This window comes from Vanellus vanellus (assembly GCF_965231255.1).
Source record: "Vanellus vanellus genome assembly, chromosome: Z".
Lineage (NCBI taxonomy): Eukaryota > Metazoa > Chordata > Aves > Charadriiformes > Charadriidae > Vanellus > Vanellus vanellus.
Window position 1 is genome coordinate 73,955,705 of NC_138908.1, and position 15,611 is coordinate 73,971,315.

Genomic DNA, 15,611 nt, shown 5'->3' on the forward strand with positions numbered 1-15,611 from the left:
AGGCAGTGGTCAAAATCCAGAGTACCAAATCAGCTCACTGCGGTGACGATTAGCACACTATAAAAATGTTGACTGATGAGCACCTTCTATTCTTAGACTCCAACACAACATGACATTTCCTCAAACCAGGGCAATTGAAATATGAGAATGTAGAGTGAACTTGACATGTGGGGGAAGGTGCGTGCTGGAGAGAAAGGAAAAGAAAGAAGTAACAAGGGGTATTGTGATTAGGCTCATGAGAACTATAGTGCATGATATAGGTAGCGTAAGTGGTTATTTTTGGGTACCCAGAATTGAAGTTAAGTGGATGCAATCTGGACCTTAGCAGCTGCTAAAACTTCCAGTTGCATACGTAAGCGAAGAAGATCTATATATGAAAGACCTTTGTCTGTAGTCTCGGGTATAAATAACATTTTAAATGCCCCCAAATACCCAAACTCACAAAAGTCATGATTTCATAAGTGTTTTTCCAAAGGATTATGAAGTCCCACCGTACCAGGCAGTTCAGCTGTGCTTTAGCCTTGACTTGTACGTCAGCAGTCCCTAGAGTGCAACTCTGGCACCTGGTTCCCTTTTGGAAGACAAACCCTGGATCACCAGTAGATCCTGCGCCTTGCCACCATTTCACTTCACCTGATAAGTTTTTATAGCCTCCAGAATCATCTCAAATAATAATTACAGCTGCTGGAAAAAAAATACAGTGGATGGCATTTTGTAGTTAGTTATTTGCAGACTAAATAACATCAGTGAGTGGACAGAATTACAGGAACGCCATGACTCTGATATCAGCAATGAGGAAGAGACCCAAGAGAAATCTTTTTTGTAACCTACATACAAGCCTGTGAGGAACCAGACCTTTCCAGTGCTACTGAGCTGGCAATCTCATTCATGCCTGTAAGCATGCTGCTGCATGTTGAACTGACACTAAATTAAGTGATATCCCACATGCGATGAGGTGCAGACCTCTATGCCAAGGTATGGCTGATGTAGTAATTCGTAGCAAATAATTTACCACTTGAATATTTAATTTAATTTCACCATCACTCTTGTCCATCTTCTTCCTTTTGGCCTATAAACCTAGCCTAAAAAAAAAATAAACTGTTTTGATTAAACAGCATGTGTATTTGCTTTTTGTTGTTTTGCCAAAGAAGAAGTGCATGAAGGGAAACACAAAATCTTACACAAAAGCTGTTGCAAAGAGAAAGATCTGTATTCTGTAACTTTTGATTAGAGGGCAAGTGCTAGTGAGGGCTGATTGCAATAGGAAAGATTCAGATTGGACATTATGGAAACTTTCTAACTACATAAATAGTGAAGCACTGGACCCTGTGGAGTTTCCATCCTCAGAGGCTGCAAAAAATAAGTTAGCTAACCATCTATCAAAAATAATGGGGGTATAATTGATTTTACTGTGGGGCACATAGGTGACCAGATGACCTTTGAAGGCCTTTTCATCCCTATGATGCCGTAATTCTATGAAGCAGCTATTTTTAGAACACACCTCATTGTTCCATTCTAGCTTAGCAAGGAAAGCAATCATTTTTTTACAAATACTCTATCCACTATTAGATCAGATGTAAGAACTACAGGGAATGAAACTGATTTCTGTGCTGGAACTTACAAGACAACTGCAAGTTAACTGCAAAAATAAATCAAATACAAGTTATCAGTGCCACAGAAACACGATGATTATAAACGAATTGCCAAACAAGCATCAGGACTTGCGCAGTATACATGTGGCACTACTTCCAAATGCAAGGTGGATGTAGAATACTCTTTGTGGTCTGGGCTGAAGCCCTTTGGGATATAACCATGAGGGAAAAGGCTTTGGTTAGCTGAAACGTTTGAGCTCCTGCAGATATGGCCAGGCAAGTTACTGTTTGACCAACTTGTTCTACCTGTCCCTTTGGCTAAAGGTACCCCTCCTCCTGCAGTTCAACAGATTTTTCTGATTGCTACCTATCCTGCAATCTTTAATTATTTACATGAAATGAAGCTACGCTATCTAATATTCCTAAAAGATGGGATGGGGGTGTTTCATGTAGGACTATTTTTGTGTCAAAGGAGAGGACTCATTTTTTTAACTCCCAAAGTGTGAGATCAATGTTTAAGTCACAACACCTTTTAGACTGTCTACTTGCACTCTGGACACACAGCTGGAGCTGTTAAACTCAAGAGGCAGAAGTACACATGGAAGTCGAACATTACAAAACCAAATACGTCTCCCTTAAAGCTCTAATTCAGTAGGACTTGGTTTCCAGGTCTTTGCTAGGCAAAATTTGCCCTGTTGTACTTTGATTTATGTTCAGTCAACAGAAAGCATTTGAAATTATGATACAGAGAATGCAAGATTAGAAGTGTTCCACAAAACCTTTAACATTTGGAGAGAAAAGGTCTTTTCTGAGCCAAGATGGCTCTCAAGAAGAAACAAATTATAGCTCTGCACTTGACTTGCTTTCTGTGAAGTATCGTCCAAGCACACACACTTAGGTATAATAATCTACAGTGTAATACGCTATTTTATTTAGCAGCAAATAAAATGTGACCTCTTGATTTTAATGAAGAGAGACCTGGAAAACTTCCCATGAATGCATCTTTTCTTGCAGACAAATGTGAGGAGAATACAGTACCTAGCTAATCAAGTATCTTAAACAATAACTCAAAGCTCCTGGCTTTTAAATCATTCCTACTGCTGTCCTAGTGACATCACAAGAAAGTGCTGCCAACATCACTCCTTAGCAGATAATAAAATATTGTTAGCCATGGAAAATTTTGGACACAGTGGATGTAACCAACATCTCCTAAGGCAGGTGGTTTCTGAACATAGGTAACTGTCCCATTCGTGGAAATTACTTTCACGGGGAGGTTAGGACATGCTGCTGGGTTTGATGCCCTCTAGAAGGCTGGCCTGCAGAAGGCTGTTAGGTTGGTCAAGAAGAAATGAAAGGACTCCAGATGCTTGAGAAATGCTTGGTTTGGTGAGGCAGATTGACAACAACACTTCACAGCTCTCAAACAGGGAAAGTCTAAACAAGGCACCCATGCCAAGAACTCAGATTATGTGCAGTCAGCTTCAGATTGACTTTAAAAGAACAATTTTCAGAAAGTAATGGAAAATAGGAAAGAAAGTTAAATAATCAGGAAGACTTTGCTTTAGATTAACATTACGGTTTGAGGACTTTTTTCTAATTCCTACAGAAATCTAACAACTGTGTCATGATACCATTGGATTTTGTGCAATTGTTTTAATCCAGATTCTCACACAATAGGTAATATTATTTCATAAATGTTGATAAGTACCAGACATTTTTCCAAAAGGTTGGAACAATGTTTCAGATAACCATCGAAAAGTGCAGATGCTTGTCCAAATGTATGCAAAACTTTATGAACCCATTCCCCCTCGCCCTGCTAGATTGGTTAGAGAGGCGCTCCATTCCTTCTTTCTCTTTGAAATCTTGCAGGACTGAGGCTTCTGTCCTCAGGCAGAGCTCTGAGTTCAAACTGGTTTTGGAAGAAAATGCACTTATAAAAACATAGATAAAAGTAAACCCAAACTGTTCTGTAGTCAAAACCTCAAATCAAAATGTCTTTTTATGTCAGAAAACATTAAAATTATCTGAATCTTAAATGTTACAGTGAACTTCTTACTCCTGTAATAGGATGACCCCAAAACCTAGAGCCAAATATCCTGACTGAGCTTCATCATGATTCAAATCTGGATAAGAATCTTGTTTTGAGATTTATAGCTTGGTCTTCCCTCATTAAAAAAAAAAAAAAAAAAAAAAAAAAAAAAGTGAAGTGTTTGGAGTTCTCTGTAGCATGTTCGGGGAAGGAAAGTTTGGATCAATTTCTAACTCTACGCACAGCACTTTTTTGCCTCCATTTATTTAAATCCCAACAGAGGATGACAAATTGGATCAACTGTTTGACAGGTGATCATCTCATTGAGGATCGCCCACTGGTGTTTCAAAAGCATCTGGCTGAAACTCAGCCATCTCTTTTATCATCTGTAGCACACAAAAATACTATGAAAGAGAGGAACTAGTGCCAAAAAGGTGGGAGATGCCAGAGTTTTTTATGAGAAATATATAAGTGTCAGTTCCTAATGAAAAAGCCTGCAGCTTTTAACAGAGAACAACTTTTCCATAGATGTTTTATTCTGACAAATGCACGTTATAGAAGAGTTGGTGATTTCTATGAATTATAGTCTAGTGTTTACAAACCGTTCTGAGGATGATACACTTCAGCAAGCTCTGTAGGATTTTAGACTAATATAATTGCTGTTCTATTAGGGGTGGCATTGTTTTTTTTTATTTTCACAAAAACTTGGAGCAGAAATTTGGACAAGAATCCACTGGCTGGATCGGGTCTGCCAAGCCCATTTGCAGGCAGGTTGCATGTCACTCAGAATTAAGATTCCGCCCAGGGGCAGGCAGGAAAAGGAATTTCAGCTAGTCCCAGTGCCCAGACAAGAGGGTGGGTGGATCAGAGGTGGAGGGACAGGATGGAGCAATCAGAGATCGGATGTACAGGATGGGGACTTCCAGACCGGAGCCAAGCGGCAAGGGAAAGAGAAACAGTGTTCTGCTTCCAGCCAAACCCTGGCGCTCCTCCTGCCTGTTACTGACTCACATCCCGGCCCTCATGCACTCCGCTTTCAGCAGAGACGCAGGTTCAAACGTCTCCCCGTGATCCCCGCAGGCTGCTTGTTTCTGCAGTCACCCCTCGGCGCACCAGGGCTGCGCTGCCAGGGCTCGGTTCCCTGTTTCCTCACCTGCCTCCTTTGTAACCCTGGGAAAGTCACAAAGGAAAGTGATCCTGATCCTCAGATTTAGGAGGCTAATTCTCACTCTCTCTGTTTCTCTGCATGCCCTGAAGTCTGTCAGCCTTGTCAGTACAGACTGGCTTGGTCTCGTGCCAAAGCCAGGAACACTAGGTGCCTTGTAATGAGCCTCACACATGCCAAGGGGATGGGTGGAGGATCAATGCGAAATGCTGATGTCAGGGGTGTTTTATGTCTAACTCAAAGGCTCCAGCACTCAGCTCTGGGATGGTCACAAGCTAAAACACTAACCCGCACATTATTCATTCTGCAGTTTCTCAGAACATCACTTTGTGCGAGAACATCGCTTTGGTACTTCAAAAGGGACAAAAGAAATATAATTGTCTTTAAAGAAGACGTCCTTAGAATTCTCAGCAGTGAGACAAATTCTTAAAGCGGGGTAACTAGAATTTGATTACATTTTGATGGTGGCTGTTTGTATGGAGAAGATAACATTGATGCTGTTTATATCGAGTCTCAGGGTGTAAGGGAGACTGAGTTAGCTAACAGAACGTGGATTTCTAGAAAAGCAGAAAGCAAGCGCTCCAACTGTTTACATTTCTGTTAACGGTAGACCTAATGATGGGGGTCCCTGTTCTTCCAGATACTCTGGAGGTTGTCCAGGGTACACCACTTCCAAACATGCTCAGCTGCCTACCATTCACAGCTAAAATTGGTTTAATCTTGTGGTCAAATTTTAGCAACAATCTTTTGTTTGTGTTCATAAAAAGCTCTTAACTGGAATATACATGGTACTTCAGTCTCTGGATATTTTTACATACTGATGTTAAAGATGTTTCTTAGTATCAATGTCACCCTTAGCTGAAACTGTGTTGGTTTTCATTTGGGTCTTTCTTGTGTAAGATACGGCAAAATATTTCTTAGGACAGTGTAAAACATTAGAATGAGTTCTTTTAGAGCAGTGGTCTCCAAAGTGGGGTCCGTGCACTCCTGGGGGTGCACAAGATGACCCAGCACTGTGCGAAGAAAATATTAGAACCTCCGTAGTACCAGTATGTAACTTAAAAATAAATAAATATACATATGTCAGGAGTGTGCACTCAGAAAAAATTGCAGATGGCTGTTTTCGAGCACTGCCTTCTTGTGTTGGTGCTTTTTTATTTTCTATATAGACTTTGACTTGAAGTGGTACTGTACAAAGAAGTTTACTGCAGAGTTTTACACTCGGATGCACCATGTTCCAGCTCTTTCAGTTATCTTCTTCAATGATTCAATACTCATCTACCTTGCAATATATCTTTAGCAGCTGGACCCAAAGGAACAGCCCTTTTCCCTGCTTCCAGGAAAATAATTGCTTGCAAATACAACATACAGAATTAACTTGCACTAGTTGGCACAGCTGCTAAGAAGAAACCAAAAGGTTTTTTTTTGGCACCATGACCACTCTGTACTAAACAGTTTTAACAGGCGTGCTTAATGATTACCCCACATTTAAGACCGCTGAATGCAGAACTGTATTTAGCAATAGTTTATTACACGGTGTGGGATCTTCACTACTTCTGCAGTTTTTACATAATTCTTCTTGTGAGGAAAGGATTAACCTGGCCTTAAATTAGCTAACTACAAGATGCTGCAGCACTGTGAAACACAGCACAGGCTGAAAAACCTCCTGTGGACAACCACCAGGACAGTCAGTGAGTCCTGTGCAAGTTTAGCTACCAACCTGTCTGTAGCTGGGAGTGAAGCATAGACGTTACCCGCTGACTCAGCAGGGATGCTGCCAGCTGTGCTTCTGCCTTCCTTCCTCACGACAAATTTGCAGTAGCTGAATTTTCTCTTGGGTTTCGCAAGCTCCTGATCACATAGACCCATGAGAAGTCAAGCCTTACCCCGCAGGTCTCCAGTGTCAAAACCGTCTGTGAATTAGCTACAGTCTGTGGAGGTACTGTGTGCTTCTTCTTTGCACAGCTACTGCTTTTATACAGCAGTAATCTCCATCACACGCCTTTACAGCTATTTGGGATTTAAGTTATGTGTAATTTTAGAGGTACATCAGTGATTCTCTTTTGTATGGAAACATCTAGACAACAAACTGTTAAACTTTCCAGTGTGTTTTCTCATTTTATTCTACCTGTGTCTTACTTGTCCTGCTGGTTGAGAAGTATGTCACTGGGCACACAATAACAGAGAAGGAATATTTGCACTTTTCTAGAAGACTGTAATCTTCTGATGTGTTGGTTTATGTTTTGTTATTGGTTCATCTGGACAATGTGCCGATTTTGTTTAGGCCTACCTAAATTGCATAAGGAAGCTAAAAGTAGTTGTTCTGATGTAATCACTGTGTCTGTAGGAATACTCTTCCTGAGCAAATGCCAGGGACCCCTGTTAGCTTCTGGATCTCCCCATTTCACAGCCCACCTTTGCTATTGACTGCAGATTTGGAATTGCAATAAATGCCCAGATCTATCCCAACTCCATCAAAAACAGAAAGCAGAAAAAAAGCCCAAAGAGCAGAATTTTCCATAAGATAGAAGAGACTTCATATTTCAGTTATGAGAATCCATTACAGTGGTTCTCACTGAAGCTATTATTCATGTAGTCATGATGCTATGCATAAGGCCTAAGACCTTCACAGGCTCATTGGATATCGTTTCTCGTGTCCTGAATCGCAGCAGAGTAGGTGCTTGGCTTGGCTGTTGTGGCAGCTCCTGCAGCCCCCAGCCAGACTCCCAACCTGGGCAAATACAGATGGTACTTGCCCCAGAAAATTTATAATTTAACAAAATGTATGTTCAGAGTACTGTCCGTAGATACAAACGTAGACACGGCCACGTATTAAGCTTAGGTTTGATGTATTATCCTGAATAGGTTTGCTTCTCGCTGAAGGGAATCTTTTTCTTTTTTCTCATCTTTGCACATTTCATGGAGAGCAGATGCTTTGGGCTTTAGCACACACTGCTTCTTTCTAACTGGCCTGCTCCCAAGCACTCTTGATTTTTATGAAACCACATCCTTCTCAGTCTCTCCATCATGAGAGTGCTCTTGTCACTTCTTTCCTGTTCGGCACTGGTTAGCCTTCTGCACTTAGCTCCTGCCCTCACCTGTGGAAAGGCTGCCTCTTCATGAGCTGCTGTCTCTGAGTTTTGCCCAGGGAATTGTCTCAGGAGCAGAACTGATGAGGCAGTGATGGAAGGAGGGTATGAACCCCTGTGAGGATCCTCCCACAATGCTCTCTCCCAGGAAAAAAAGAGCATGGGTAAAAGTAAATGATGTAATAGCCTTTTCTACCACAGAGCAGAAGGTGTAACTAAACTCTGGGGGACAGAGACGTAATGTTGAAAAGGCAAACACCTTAGCAGGTCTTTAAGACATCTTGATAAAAATTAGTGGCTGAAAAACACACGTTGCAGAGTGGAAACGTCAGTGATACGGGGCAATCAAAATGTAAAGACAGCAGGTGAGGCACCAGCTTGGACTTGTTGAATTAAGCAGGCGTGTGGGTCAAATTAATTTCTGGTATAATCGTATAAAGAACACCGGCCCACCAGCTACTGAACTTCTCTGGTATTTCAGATCACAACAGATAAAAAGGGTGAAGAAAGACATATTAATGGTTATTAGTGATATGTCAGAATACATTTGAAAGATAATTTTGAGAGACTTTTATTAACGTTTAGTTTGTGAATTAATGAATAAAACAATGGTATATAATATAAAGCACAGGAGACAGAGGTTGTTATTTCTATTGTAGTTGTGATAGATGTGGTATTAATAGCCTTTACTGTTGATATTAGTAATCATGTATCCATTATCATTACTAATAGTTAGTAATCTGCTCACCTTTAATAAAAACCTTACCCATAGCCTAAATGGACTATAATATACTATGTAGCTTTTATACAGTTATACACAAGACTAGTGGAGAAGGTCTTTTGTCATGGCAAGAAAAAGAATTTATATATATATGTGTATGTGCATACACGTGTGTATAGGCATATATATAGTTTTTCTCCTAGGGAGGTTATGAAATGATCATACAAATAGTTTCACAGTTTAATTTCATTTCCAACAGCTTCAATAAAAGGAAACAGAGAAGCAGTGATGACAGAAACAAAATTAAGGGTCTATTTGCCATTTTATTTGATTGCTGGAAAATGACAAGTGAAATTTCTGTGGCTAATTTATTTTGTTACCGATATTTCTAGTTGGTACAGCCGCATCCTAAACAGGAGCAATTGCCATAGGGCCATTGACTTTCAAGTTGCTGGTTCTCGATGAGTCTAACAAATGGCTTCTAGTTAAACGTGATTAGGAGTGATTCCTGCAGTGATACATTCTAAGAATCAAGGAACACCGGATTTTTTAAACTTCTGCAATGATAATGAAGAAACCATTCACCTCACTGTTTGGTCAGCTGGGATCCCTTGTCCTGCCTCGGGAAAAGAATCTGTTGTGGACTTCCTAGTGGTCAGTAAAGTTCTTAATCTAAATGGGGTGATAGGGGATGTAACAGAAGGGGTACAAGAGCTATCAATCTTCAAAGCACAGAATGTCACTTGCTCTCAGCTTGATAACATATTGACAGGCAGTATGACTCTGTGTGCAATTTCAACACAAATCAGCCACAAATTTTGAAGTACTTTAACGTGAGACTATTTGATCCATAAGTGCCCATGACCTGTGGATTTCTAATAGTATCTGGAAATAAATGTAAAAATTCTGAGCATGCTCTAACCCTACTTACATGTGAATCCAACTCTTAAGATTTTAGGAAAGAGTTAATGAAAGGACACAATTACGTGCAGCTAGCAGAGGAAGGCATGGGCTAAACTTAAAGTCCACTGGATACTTGTAATGGGATTTGTGGCTAATGAGTACTTTGAAGCGTGTAATGTACCATTAGTCAGGACTGGTTGTGCCATTTGCTTACACAGTAATGGACCCAAGAAGTATGGCCTTTTGTTCTGCCATAGCACAAAGCTAATCATAATTGATTATGCCAAGCTAATGATAACTAACTATACCAACCTAATAATTAGCCAAAATGCTCATTAACTTGTGTTGCAAGTGCACTTAGAAAACCTGTTGTGATCTGGGACCCACTGAGATCTGGTTGCCATCACGATCTGCACAGCTGCACAGTAACATATCTGACAGGTGAGCCCCGGTTTAACTGCAGTGATTTAACAGTTACCCGCCTTGGCCCCTGCTAGAAATGACCATTGCCTCCTTGTTGGCTTAAATGGATTGTAAAATGGGCTTGTGTTCAGATTCCGGACTGTTAATTGCTGAGGCATTCTATTCTGGCGCTCCTTTGGCAGGACAGAGTGGGATGAGCTTATGCGCACCTAGATCGCTGGCCTGACCACAGTCTACAGCTGCTTCTACCAAAACAGCCTGCTCAGGGAGAGAGATAAGAAGAAAAATTTACCGGTCTCAGACTAACACAAATACTGAAGGTATGAAGAACCTCATAATAAAATAGTATTTTGTTCATCCTAGATATTAGTAACATTGAATATGACCTCAACTCATCCAGGACAAGACTTAAGCAGAATCCTGAAGGACTATTCCACTGAAAATTCAGGTCTTTTTAGTCCTCTTACCCTGCAAGCATCAATCATACGTCAGATTCCTCAAGAGAGAAGTACATGCAGTGCTGAGGAAGCTGGGGTGCTGCTTCCCTGCCCTTGTCCCTGGCCCTCGCCACGGCTGTATTTCATAACGAGACGCTGCCTGCTCCCACCATCCCATGAAGGAGAAAACGCAGTCTTGGATCAAGGTGCCGCTTAGTAGTAGGCGCGATGTGGCAAACCTGGTCTCCAAAACGGCAGCAGAAGAAAACAGCGTGCACCGTGCCTACCCGAGAACAGCCAGCAACATGGGCGCGCTAACCCGGGCCCTCGGCTCCCCCCTTCTCACCAGGCTTTCACCCACACTACCGCCGAGGGCAGCAGCCGCGGGGGCCCGTCGCGGGTCCCGGGGGAAGGGGGGGGTCCGCGCAGGCTGCGCGGCGGCTGCGTCCCGGCAGGGGGCAGCAGGACCCCGCGGGAGCGCGCTGGCCGCCGCCGCTGCCGCCGGTGCGGCGGGGGAAGGGGCCGGTGCCCCGCGGCCGCCCCGGGAACAGCGCTTCTCTCCCCTCCTCCCCCCCCCGCCGCGTCGGGGCCTGACCCCGGGGGGCTCCGAGGTGGGGGGATCCGGCCCCTCGGAGGGAGGTTGCGATGCGGGGAGGGGGTGGTGGGGTGGTGGGGCGCCGCTCCGGGTTTGAACCGGGCACAGGAGCGCGGCGGAGACCAATCTGCGCATTAATCTGGTGCAATTAGCGTTATAACCCGTGCCAGCTCAACCCGCACGAAAGACAAAGCTTTATGCAAATCGCCCTCCCCTTCCCTTTCCCCATCCCCCCCCTCCCCTCCCGGGGTCTGACGCTGTTTCCCAGCCTGTTTTTAATGATACGGTACGCGGAGTAACTTAAAATTAATTATAAGGTTCTTGACTAAAAGGACGGGGGGTGGGGGGAGGCGGTGTCATTAGCCGGGTTTGGTATTCAGAGCCGTGGCCACCTGCGCTTGGCGGCGGTGGCCGGCCAAGGGTGCTAGCCGCAGTGACCGGACTGCGGAGGCTTCCGCAGCTCGGCTTTTTTTGGGCAGCTGCGCGGGTCGGAGAGCCCGGCGAAGGTACTGTCTCCGGGCGGGGCGGGGAGAGGGGGGCGAGGAGAGGTCGCCGGGGAGGGAGGGCGGGCAAGGCTGGCTGCGGGCTGGGGACCCCCCGGGTGGGGGTGGGCGCTGCCTCCTTCCAGGTGGAGGAGTGCTTTTTGGGGTGGAGTGTGTCCGTCCGTCTGTGTCTGTGGGGGGGTTTCTAGGTCTCCTGGCTGGGAGTCCCGAATTTTCGTCTGCAGGGTCTACTTTTTTTTTTTTTTTTTTTTTTTTTTAAGACCTACATGATTTCTTCCCCTAGAAGCTGGCTTGTTGCTTTCTGGCGTATACTTATCTAACCCCCACCCCCGAAGATAAATGCTTCAAAATACTGATAGGACGTGACTACAAAATGCACTGTGCTGCGGGGAGGACAGCAGGAAGGATGTGAGGGCTAGTGAAATCCTTAAAAATACAGCATCTAACATGACTGTTGTTATAGAGTTCTGTGTAATATAGTCGCAGGAAAAATAGTATAATGGGTCTTTTTGACAAGACTTTTATCTGCATATCTTTCTCTCTTTCTCTCTCTTTTACATCTCTCTGTTTGTGTCCTCCATATTCTGCTTTTATTACAAGAAGTTTGTTAATTCGACATTTGAGCATTGCTGGCTTCAGACTGCACCACTGTAGGAACTCTTTTTTACAAAACTAGACTGAAAAAAAATCCCCCAAACCTCCACTTAACGGCACAACTGGTATGTATAAATAAAATCTTCATTTTTTAAAGTGACGTGGATGTGGTTTACTCTGTAGCCTCAGTAATTTAAACAGCACCTATCTGCTGTAGATAGAGTTGCTATGCACGTCTCTACTAGTGAGTTTGAAAATTCGAACCCGGCTTTGATTTATTTCCTTTCTATCAGTGATTAATGCGCCGTAATTAGCTAATCTCAAAGCCATTATTTACAACTGGGGCAGACAAAGGGAAAAAACTGATGATGCAGCACTTAAACCGGTTTGAAATTATGAAACGGAAAGAAATGTTTAGGTCTCGGCTCGGAACCGGACAGCCCAGCCCCAGGGTTTCGATAGTAGTAGCAGTAGTAGTAGTAGTAATAATAATAATATAATGATCATCATCAGTGTTTTAGTGAATCCATTAATTATAGCTGATAATTTTTTTCGGCCGAAAACGTACTCGCATCATCTCTGAGTTTAAAAAAGTGAGCATCTGCTGGGCGTCTTCTCTCTCCGCCTTTGTTGCTGTGTTCGGGAGAAGAACTAAACGTGTGCTGCCCAAACGCGCGGGCGGCGGGGACGGGCGCGGAGGAGGACTCCCACGGCTCCACGCGCGGTGGGGCTCAACACACGCGTGCCCGCCGGGGGGCTGCGCGTGCCCTCGCCGCTCCCGCCCCCCCGAGCCCCGCCCGACCCGGGCACCGGGGGACCCCGAGTGGGACGGGGCCGGCGGGGGGGTGAAGGGAGGCTGGGAGGGAGCCGGGGGGTACGCCGCCCGGGGCTGCCCGCCGGTGTCCGCCGGCATCGTCAGCCTTTTGCGGGAGAGTCCCGGCTCCGTTAAACCCTGAGATTTTACGCCGCCCCCCCACCACCACCCCCCGCCGCCTTTTCTCTTCCTTTTTGACTGTGGGAATCTGGCTTTCTAATAATATCCTAATCCCCCACCATCAGCACCACCCCAGGAAGATAGGGAAGCTTTCGTTTGATCTGAAAATGGGAGGGGAGGCGGGAAATAAAACATCTATGAAAATAGCAGCGAAGGAAAGAAGCAATTCGATTTGGAAATTCAAATATTAAAAAAAAAAAAAAAAAAAGGAAGAAAAACAACACCTGAGGGGCACTGGCAGAGGGGCAGAGCAAAAGTGCCTGGTGTGAACAGGCGCTGATTGTCCAAGAGAAGAGGTGCAAATGTTCTTTGTTCCGAGGTGCCTTGCCAGAGGCGCACGAAAATCAGCATTATCGTCAAAAAATATTAGCACTTACAGGAAGGGAAAAAAAAATGAAAAAAAAAAAAAAAGCAGCTAGCAAAGCAGAAACCTTGGGGGATGTATATTACAAGCTAAACAGCCTCCCCACCCTGTTTATGATTCCTGGGGGGGAAAAAAAAATAAAAATCTGCAACCTTTCCAGTTGCTACTCGCTCTCCCCCTCACTCCCTCCCCCTCGCTCCCTCCCAAACAAACAATGAATTACAGCGGCCCCGTGCCCGCTGTAACGCGGCGACATGGAACAAACCGGGAGGGACCGTGCACGGAAGGGAGGTGAAGCGCTGCGGGGATACCCAGGGCAGCGCGGGACTGGCCCCCCTGCGCCAGGGCTAAAACCTCCTCGCTTTCCTTCTTCTTCCTCCTCTTCTTGATTGAGACATACGAGTTATGTCTGATGCTACTTAGCCCTTGGAAAAAAAAAATAATAAACAAAACAAAACAAAAAACACAAAACCCCCACAAACAACAAAAAAAAAAAACCAAAAAACAAACCAACAAAAAATACCCGAATCCAGGCTCTAAACTCCAAAGAATTTTGCATGGGATTTTGGTTCTGAGAAGTGCCCCTGTTTGTCCTAAATCCAACCACAACGGAGGGGGGTTGGGTGGGGGGACATCTGTTTAATTTGGAGCAATAAATACGCCGGATCTGTGGCTGTTTGGGGGTTTCCATTTTTAAAGATGATTAATCCCACCCCCACCCCCCTTTCCAATTCGACTGTAAAGAAATGGATTAGGAATGGTATCAAGAAGGATTATTCATTTATATCAGACAGATGGAGCTGTACAGTAGGGTTTCAAAGAAACAAAGAAAATGGTTTCTAAATGGTTGTTTGGCATGAATTATTTGGTGGATTTGCAAACAAGCAAGGCGAAGCACTGTACAGCAAGATGTAGGGGAAACCCATCTGGCACCTTCCCCGTCCCTGTCTGGGGCTTGGAGAGGTTTCCAGACAGGTAGCAGCGGAGGCGCTGAGCAGACCTGGCCCGAAGGGACAGAACCCGTGAGCATCAGGCTGCTCGTCCCTCCGACAGCCGGTCCGAGCCGCGCTGCTCCGCCGCCGCCCCGGCCCCGGCCCCGGCGGGGCTTGGTGCTGGGCTGGGGACTGCACCTGCTGGGGGGCCGGGGGGGGGGGTACGACCGGGGCTGCCGACCTCCGCACAGCCGGACCTCTGTAGGCTCGGTGGGGGGACACAACTCTCACAGGGCACGGAGCTGGCAGGGTCCTGCCTGTCCCCTCCGGCACCCCACCCAGCTCCCCTCCCCCTCCCCCCCCCCCCCCCCCCGCTGGACTCCACCGCTTGCAAAGTTCAGGGCTTTTGGGGAGGAAAGAATACAGAAGAGACAAACTTTCGGAAGTGTTTTCAGCCCCCCCCTTCCCCGTCGCCCCGTGCATTTCTGTTTCTCCCGGCATTTTTCAAGTCTGCCCCGCGCTGAAATCTCCGACCATTTCAAACAGTTTCAAATGTGATTGACACGTATGTTAATGGTTTGTTTTTGTGCAAAGCGGCTCTGCAAATTTCCAACACAAACACATTGTGTAGATCAGATGTTAGGTATAAAAATGGTTTATTGATTGAAATAATAGAAGCATTATTTTGATTTGTCCTGACATGATGGCTGATTTATAGATTCCTACCCCATTGATTTCTTCTTGTCCGGGCACAGGGAAATGATCAAATCTTATGAAAATACCCTTTTGTGCTAATTAGCAATCCGAAATGCACATTTCATCTATCTTTCTTTTTCCTTCCTTCCTTCCTTCCTTCCTTCCTTCCTTCCTTCCTTCCTTCCTTCCTTCCTTCCTTCCTTCCTTCCTTCCTTCCTTCCTTCCTTCCTTCCTTCCTTCCTTCCTTCCTTCCTTTCCCTCTTTCTTTCTTTCTCTTTCTTTCTCTTTTTATCTCCTTCTCTCTTTCTTTCTCTCTTTCTCTCTTTCTCTTTCCTTTTCTCCCACTCTCTTCCTTGCTCTTTCTCTTCGCCCCTTTCTTTTTCTCTCTCTTTCTCCCTCCCTCTCTCTCTTTTTCTTTCTCTCTGATGGGATTTACCAGATTTATTCTCTGTGCCATGGTCTTGGTGCGTGTATGTGTATATTTTTTATCTTTTATACATCTGTTTTCAGTTTGCACTTTCAATGAGCTGTAGCAGACAATAGTGAGAGAAACATCTGAAAATGCAAGGAGACA